Source organism: Triticum dicoccoides, chromosome 5A, assembly GCF_002162155.2.
Source record: "Triticum dicoccoides isolate Atlit2015 ecotype Zavitan chromosome 5A, WEW_v2.0, whole genome shotgun sequence".
In the NCBI taxonomy this organism is placed as follows: Eukaryota; Viridiplantae; Streptophyta; class Magnoliopsida; order Poales; family Poaceae; genus Triticum; species Triticum dicoccoides.
The window spans coordinates 579488052-579495640 of record NC_041388.1 but is presented as its reverse complement, the minus strand read 5'-3'; positions in this window follow the sequence as shown (position 1 = coordinate 579495640).

The following is a 7589-nucleotide window of genomic DNA, read 5'->3' as shown; positions in this document are numbered from 1 at the left end:
GATGAAAAAAAAACTAGCCACGATCTAGGCCCGCCCCCATCTTCTCGCCCACCCATCTGGTCGCCCGCCCGCCGATCACGGTAGTTCCAAAGTGGCCGATCGCCGCCGCCGCGGATCGCCACCGTCCGAACCCCGTCCGAGGCCACCCTCGCCATCCCAACGTCGCCCGTCGCCGCCCTCGCCGTCGTCCGACGACGCGGACGTGAAGGGCCCGACGTCTGACGCCGCCCTTGCCGCCCGAACCCCGTCCGACACCGCCCTCGCCGTCGCAACGTCGTCCGTCGCTGCATCTCACCGTCGTCGTCCTACGCCGGGGACGTGAAGGGCCCGACGTCTGACGCCGCCTCCGCAGCACTGTCATCGAACGCCGGCGACGTCTACACCGCGGGCCAAGGTTTGTCATCTAAACCTAGCGGGCATGGGGCGGGCATGATGGATAGAAGTGAGGGCTAGTTCATGCATGTACTGATTTAGGGTTTAGGGTTCATCAAAACCTCCCGCCGCAGCGCCTCCTCTACGGACTAGGGCATGATTTACAGAACTAGCGTTGCTTTGGGCATGATGCATTGTACTAAACCTAACACACGATGTTTTGCAGTTCTGTGAGTTAGGCGTGTTGACATGGACGAAGAATCCGCATTCGGGAGGGACGAGAATGGTACTGATAAGGTGACTAAGACCGATAACGATAATTTGAACGAAGATGATGACAGCAGCGACAACGATTCCGTCTCGTCATATGATATCTTACCTCCAGAGGATTTTGATAATAATGAACATGGCGCAAATAGCGACAACGTAAGTGGCGTATATTTTGTTTTTATTTTTGAATTTGCAAAGTATGGCATGGCTAACTATATATCTTTGTGTACAAATTTACAGGAAGATGTGGATGTTGACAATGTGCAACATAGTTGGCAGGAATCATTTGCAGATAACTTGAGCCAGGTTAGTTGTTAGATGTTGTACATCGATCAATAGTATGATTTAAATGATAGTAATTGACATATATATTTTCAAATGAATGTTGTAGGAGGAGTCAGATGGTCCTGTACTTGATCACAATGAGGGAGAGATTGATATTGAGGAGGCTCAAAGGGAGCAGAAGATGCTTGAGACACATTGGAAGGTCATGGCTATGACCTTTCGATCGCAAGGGGATGCATACATATTCTACAACAATCACGCCAGAGAGCACGAGTTTAGTATCAGGAAACAGAAGGTGAAACGAGGTGCTTCGGGAATGATACGGTACCGGCGGTTTCTTTGCTCCAGGGCAGGGAGAAGGCAGAGCAAGTTCATAACCATGGAGGGCCGCAAGCGCAGGCTTAGACCGGAGACTCGTTGCGACTGCGGTGCACATATGGTGGTGAAGCTAGACAGAGAACGTGGCGTTTGGTTCGTCGCATCATTCGTGGATGATCACAACCACGCGATGGCTCGGCCCGACGAGGTTTGTTTTTTGTGGTCACACAGACGGATTGGAGATGGCCAGAGGGCGGAGATATTGGTGATGGAAGCGGCCGTGATAAGAAAGCATATTATAATGGACAACTTCATCAACAGATACGGTTCGTACGATAAGTGCGGGCTTATCAGGAGGGACATTTACAATCTTTGTTGCAGAGAAAAAATGAAGCTCATTGCAAAGGGTGATGCAGAGACGGCAGTTGGCATTATGAGGAGCAGGAAGGAGAAGGACCCTGAGTTTTTTTTTTGAGTATGTGCGTGACAAGGAAGGGCGACTGAAGAGTATGTTCTGGTGCGATGCATAGTCGCGGAGGGACTATCAGGACTACGGAGATGTGGTCGTGTTTGATAGCACGTATAAGATTAACAGATACGGTATGCCGTTCGTCCCCTTTGTCGGAGTTAACAACCACCGTTGCACCACAGTGTTTGGTTGTGCCATCATTGCTGACGAGACGGAAGGGACATACGTGTGGCTGCTGCAGACATTTATGAAGGCAAACTGTCAGGTGAAGCCAAAGTCAATAATCATAGACGGTGACGCTGCAATGATCCGGGCTATTCGGACTGTCCTTTTAGATGTTTTCCATCGTCTTTGCTCCTGGCATATCGAGAAAAATATGCAAAGGCACCTGCATTACAAGTCACTGGATGAGTTCAGATCGCTCCTGTACTATGCCACCTCTCAAGCGAACTTTGAGCAGAGATGGAAAGCTTTCTATGATAAGTGGAAGACGGATAGAACCGAAGAGTGGCTTGACAGGATGTACAGGAAGAGGAGACTTTGGGCAGCTTCATATCTTTCCGATGGTTTTTTCCTTGGTATGCGAAGTAACTAGAGGAGTGAAAGCCTCAACTCCTGCCTTCACCTTCACCTGGACTACGGTATGACAATTGTTGATTTGGTGGTGCATTATGAGAACTGTATAGTTCGCCTGCGTGAGAACGAGGCGTACGATGACTGCGAGGCATTCCAGAAGGAACCACCGTCAGTTACTGAATATAAGGCCCTTGAGGAGCATGCCGCCAAAGTATTCACACCTGCTAATTTCTACATCCTGCAAGATGATTTGCATAAGATGGGTCAGCTGGAGATATTTGAGACGCTCGTGGGAATTGGGCATCAAACATTCATGGTGACATGGAAGGATAACCACAAGTTCAGGTACAATGTTGTTTATGAACCAGGTAACTCAGAACAAACTATTACATGCAGTTGTCTTAGGATGGTTCGGAAAGGGCTGCCATGCAAACACATTCTGTTTGTTCTCCATCATCTGAACTTAACTGAAATACCAAAGTGTTGTGTCATGCATCGGTTGTCCAAACATGCGAGAGATGGGTTGCCTGTGCAGCGGAAGAGTGATATGTTTGGATGGGGTTGGTCAGGGCCATTGGAGAGAGAACGGTATAGTGCAATAACCATTAAAACCGCAGAAGCTGCTCATGTTGCAGCAAATGATCCCTTCTTGTACAACGAGTTGATGAAGTGTCTGGACAACATAATAGCGCAGAAAAAGATTTCAGAGGAGGAACTTATAGGAAGTAGAAGGTATGCTATGCTTAAGAAGGAGGCAAGTCAAGCGCAACAAGTTGAGCCTGGTATTGGTGATCCTCAGAAAGTTTTGACGAAGGGTGCACCTAAGAAGGGGCGGTCGAAGGGTGGCCCCGACGTTACAAAGAATGGTAGGCCAAAAGATTTTTCAGAGAAGAAAACTGGTCCTTTGTGCAGTCTGTGTAGTCTCCCAGGTTATAACAAGGCTACATGTAGTCTGAACGAGAAGTGAGTTGCTACCTTTTTGTTTTGTTATATGTTGCCAATTTGATTTCACCGACTATATTTTCTTACCCAATTTTTTTTATATTTTGCATGCATGCGATCACGTACCCCCAGTGCAACGAGCTTCTTTTCTGTCTACCGGAGGGGGGTTCCCGACTACTTTTTTTTTACTCCGCCAAATGGCACGAAACTTTTTTCGCACGTTGGCATCACCCTCGACAGCACCCACGCCAATTTGCATATTTTTCCGACGCTCGATGCATTTCCTAGGATTTTCCCTGTGTTAATGCCATAAAACACTGGCCGGATGTGACGCAACGTTCGTTTTGTGTCCGTTTGCGTTCCAACCTTGTGTGGGGCCCTATGTAGGCCGTGCCCGCATGTCCGCCCACTTTGGTGCAATTGCATGCATGCGATCACGTAGACATAGTGCAACCAGCTCCGGTTCGTTCTGCCGGAGGGGGGGGTTCCCAACTACGTTTCTTTTTCACTCCGCCGAATGGCACGAAACTTTTTCCACACGTTTCCATCACCCTCGACAGCACCCACGCCAATTTTCATATTTTTCCGGCGCTCGATGCATTTTCTAGGATTTTCCCGGTGAAAATGGCCAGAAACACTCGCCGAACGTGACATAACGTTCGTTTTGTGTCAGTTTTCGTTCCAACCTTGCGTGGGGCCCTATGTCGGTGGTTGGGCTTTTTTTTAAGTAACTTAAATTTTTTGCGGTATTTCATGTGTTGGTTGCGTGCAGTGCAGTGTTCGTGTTAGGTGCACCCTGTGGCGTACCCTCGTGTTTGCGTGCATGGCGCATGCACGTGCGCTTGGTGTTGTTAGGTGCACCCCATGGTGTATGCGTGTGTTTGCGTGCATGGCACATGCATATGTGTGCGCTGTCGTCGGTGGTGCGTGCTTTCGATACATGTCAGTGGTGTGGGGCTTTTTATTGATTCCGTGAGGGCTCAACTTATCACCGGGCGTCTACTATTCGAAGACCTGTTTATTATACAACCATTCCACTACTCATTGAAGCAACATAATTTCGTTCATATTTAGGATATTTTACATTCGAACGAAATTTTACATGAAAAAAGATTAACACTAAAACAAATCTAACTCCTCCTCCTCGCTACTCAGAAGATCAACCACTACGGTCTGGCCGCCGTCTTCACCGCCGTCTTCGCCGCCGTCTGAGTCATCGGAACTGCCCAAGTATCCTAAAAATTCCTCCGCGGTAGCCGACTCCTGCGCTAGTGTATCGGTCGAGTCCCTAATCGCCTGCCAATATCCCGGCTCGTCTGCCGGGTCCCTCGGGTCAACAATATCCGCCGACGGCATCCAACCGGTCTCCGACGTGGAGTTCCGGATCGCGCGGATCGAACCCGGCGACTCCAACGGGTCGCCCTCCTCTTGCATCGCCGCCAGTTCCGACGGGATTTGAAACTCAGGAGCGCCTGATGGAGCAGCGGGCGCGGCGGCGGGATTAGCCGGGGCGCCTGCGCGAGCGCGCCGACCGGCACGGGCCTGCACGACCGGGACGGCGGGGGGCGCGAGGGGCGCGTTGGAGCGTCCGCGCGGATGCCCCGAGACTTGTAGAAGCTGACCACGGTGTCGAAGTCGCAGCCTTGCCAAAAGTTCAGGCGACCTTCGGGGTTCCATGGACCGGGTTGTGCCGGCCCAGGCGTGGCATAGCCGGTGCTCGTCACGTGCCAGCCGTGTGCTAGGCGACACGACGGCGGCACGGGGATGCCGTGCCGGTAGATATCCACGGTCTGCGGCCCGGTGAGGCTAGAGGGCCACAGACCGCCGGGCGCGGCGCCGCGTCCACCACCGCTGCCGACGCGTCCACCGCCGCTGCCGCTGCCTCCACCGCCGCCTCCCGCCCGACGACTGCTCCCTGCGCCTCCACTGCCGCCTCCCCAACCGAACCAACGCCGGCCGAAACATCCACGCCCACGAGGCATCACGCCGGAGAGAGTTGCGCCGCCGGAGATCGATCGGACATCGCGGGGTGGGGGCGGTTTCTAAGAGGAGAGGCGGGGTCGGGGCGGTTTCTAAGAGGAGAGGCGGGGTCGGGGTGGTTTCTGTGAGGCGAGCGCGGGTCAGGAGCGAGGCACTTTATGGGGAGGGAGAGACGCGTCGGGGGCGTTGGACGGGCGCGGCGAACGAGAGACGTCGGTGCACGCGGCAGCGGGGCAGGCGATGCGTGGAGTCCGACGCGAGGTGAGGCGAGGCGGCAGGCGGGCAGCGGGGCAGACGATGCGTGGAGTCCGACGCGAGGCGAGGCGAGGCGGCAGCCGGCAGGCGGGCAGCAGGCAAGGGTTGCGTGGAGTCCAACGCGAGGCGAGGCGGCAGCCGGCAGCGCGGCAGCAGGGCAGGCGGGCAACGCGGCAGCGGGGCAGGCGGACAGCGCTGCAGCCGGCAGCGCCTCAGCGGGGGAAGCGGCACGATAATAGCGCCGTGCATGCATGCACGCCCGCAGCGCAATGGAAGCGGCACGATAACAGCGCCATGCATGCTCGCCCGCGGCGTAATTGACGCTATGTCAATCCCGGAAAAAATAACCCGCTGTATTTGTATACGTATATGCCGCGGCCGGGCGGGCGGGCGGGTGGGCACTTCTAAAAAATATGCCCATCATGCCCCTCGTTACGAAGGGGTATCGAGCAATCTCGGCCCTCCTTGTGTTAGAGGGGGTTTACCGAAGCGGAAGTGATAACTTTATCTTAGAAGGTAAACTCGTTTTCCAAAGCGCTGGCCATGCGTTGCTTTCCTGTTCCAATCCATATGATCCTTCATTCTCATGAATCTAATTTTCCCTACTGATTCTGGTGTTCAAGATTATCCATTACGCAGACTTAACAGAAAACCCTCCCTTCTTCTCACCATCCCAAGCCCAAAAGTCACTAATGTTTCTATTGCAAACAGGGATTCCCAATATTCCTTCGGCATCAATCAGAAAGAACATCGTACACACTAGTGCCTCATCCCATGTCACCGTAGTTGTATTAATAAACTCTGACACATGTTGCGATGGGTTAGGAATCAGAGAGGTAATAGGTCGCATCATGCCTGGTCTCGGAAGCCAGTTGTGTCTCCATTGTTGAGAAACGTAGTAGAAAACAAAAAAAAGCGTCCTATGATAATCCAGGAACAATATGAAGATGCATTAACGGTTTGGATTTGATCGTTACCAACTCCGACTTGCAGCAGAAGAAGACGAGGTAGTGTAGATCGTACTTGGAGTCACTCGAAACGTAGATCGTACTTGGAGTCACTCGAAACATAGATGAACGATCCTGCAAACGACCCACGAACAATCCCTCGAACGGAAAATCAAAAGCACAGCCTCTCCACGAGTTGCAAGCGTACAATCTTCACGATCAGGCAGCGCTTCACCGTCCAAAGCTAATCGTCGCTGGAGAATTAGAGGGAGAAGATTAGAACCACACTGGAATTCTAATTATGTGGATTAAAAGATCTAGTTCTGAGCCTCCTGCTCTTCCGCAGGCGCATCGGGGTCGGGAGAATCTGGTTCACCGAGCTCGGCGCGGCGAAACCGCTTCGCCAGATTGGTGGCTATTGCGACGAATTCGCTTGCGTCCCCGGCTTCCGTATAATCTGAGAAGATTAGTTGAAGAGTATCTCCTCCCTCACTATTCCACAATATATGATTTTCAGTGAACGATCGCGCAGATGTACTCTCAAAGTATCACTACTAGGAAAAGGGCTACTAATGGCGCACCAGTTTTGCCTACTAATGGCGCATCACTGGTGCGCCATTAGTATCACGCCACTAGTATTTTTTACTAATGGCGCACCACTGGTGCGCCATTAGTATCTGGTATACTAACGCACCACTGGTGTGCCATTAGTATAGGCCACTGGTGCGCCATTAGTATAGGCCACTGGTGCGCCATTAGTATTTTTGAATTTTGAAGGCGGGAAAATAGTAGTGGCGCACCGTCTAACCCCCACCATGCGCCATTGCTATTTTTGAATTTTGAATTTGGATCTGGATCGTGATTTTTTTGCCCATTTTTTGCTCATTTTTTGGCACGATATTATTTAAAATTTTGCTCCTGTTTTTGGATCTTGTACGTTCTTTTGCCGTGTTCTTTTCCGGAGAGGAGTTCACCGGAGAGGAGTTCGCCGGAGAGGAGGAGGAGGAGGTCACCGGAGAGGCGCTCGCCTACATCGCCGGAGAGGAGGAGGAGAAGGAGTTCGCCGGAGAGGAGGAGGAGGAGGAGGTCGCCGGAGAGGAGTTCACTGGAGCATCGAAGAGGAGGAAGGAGAAACCATGAGGGGATGGGAGGAGAGGAGGGAGGAGGAGCTCACC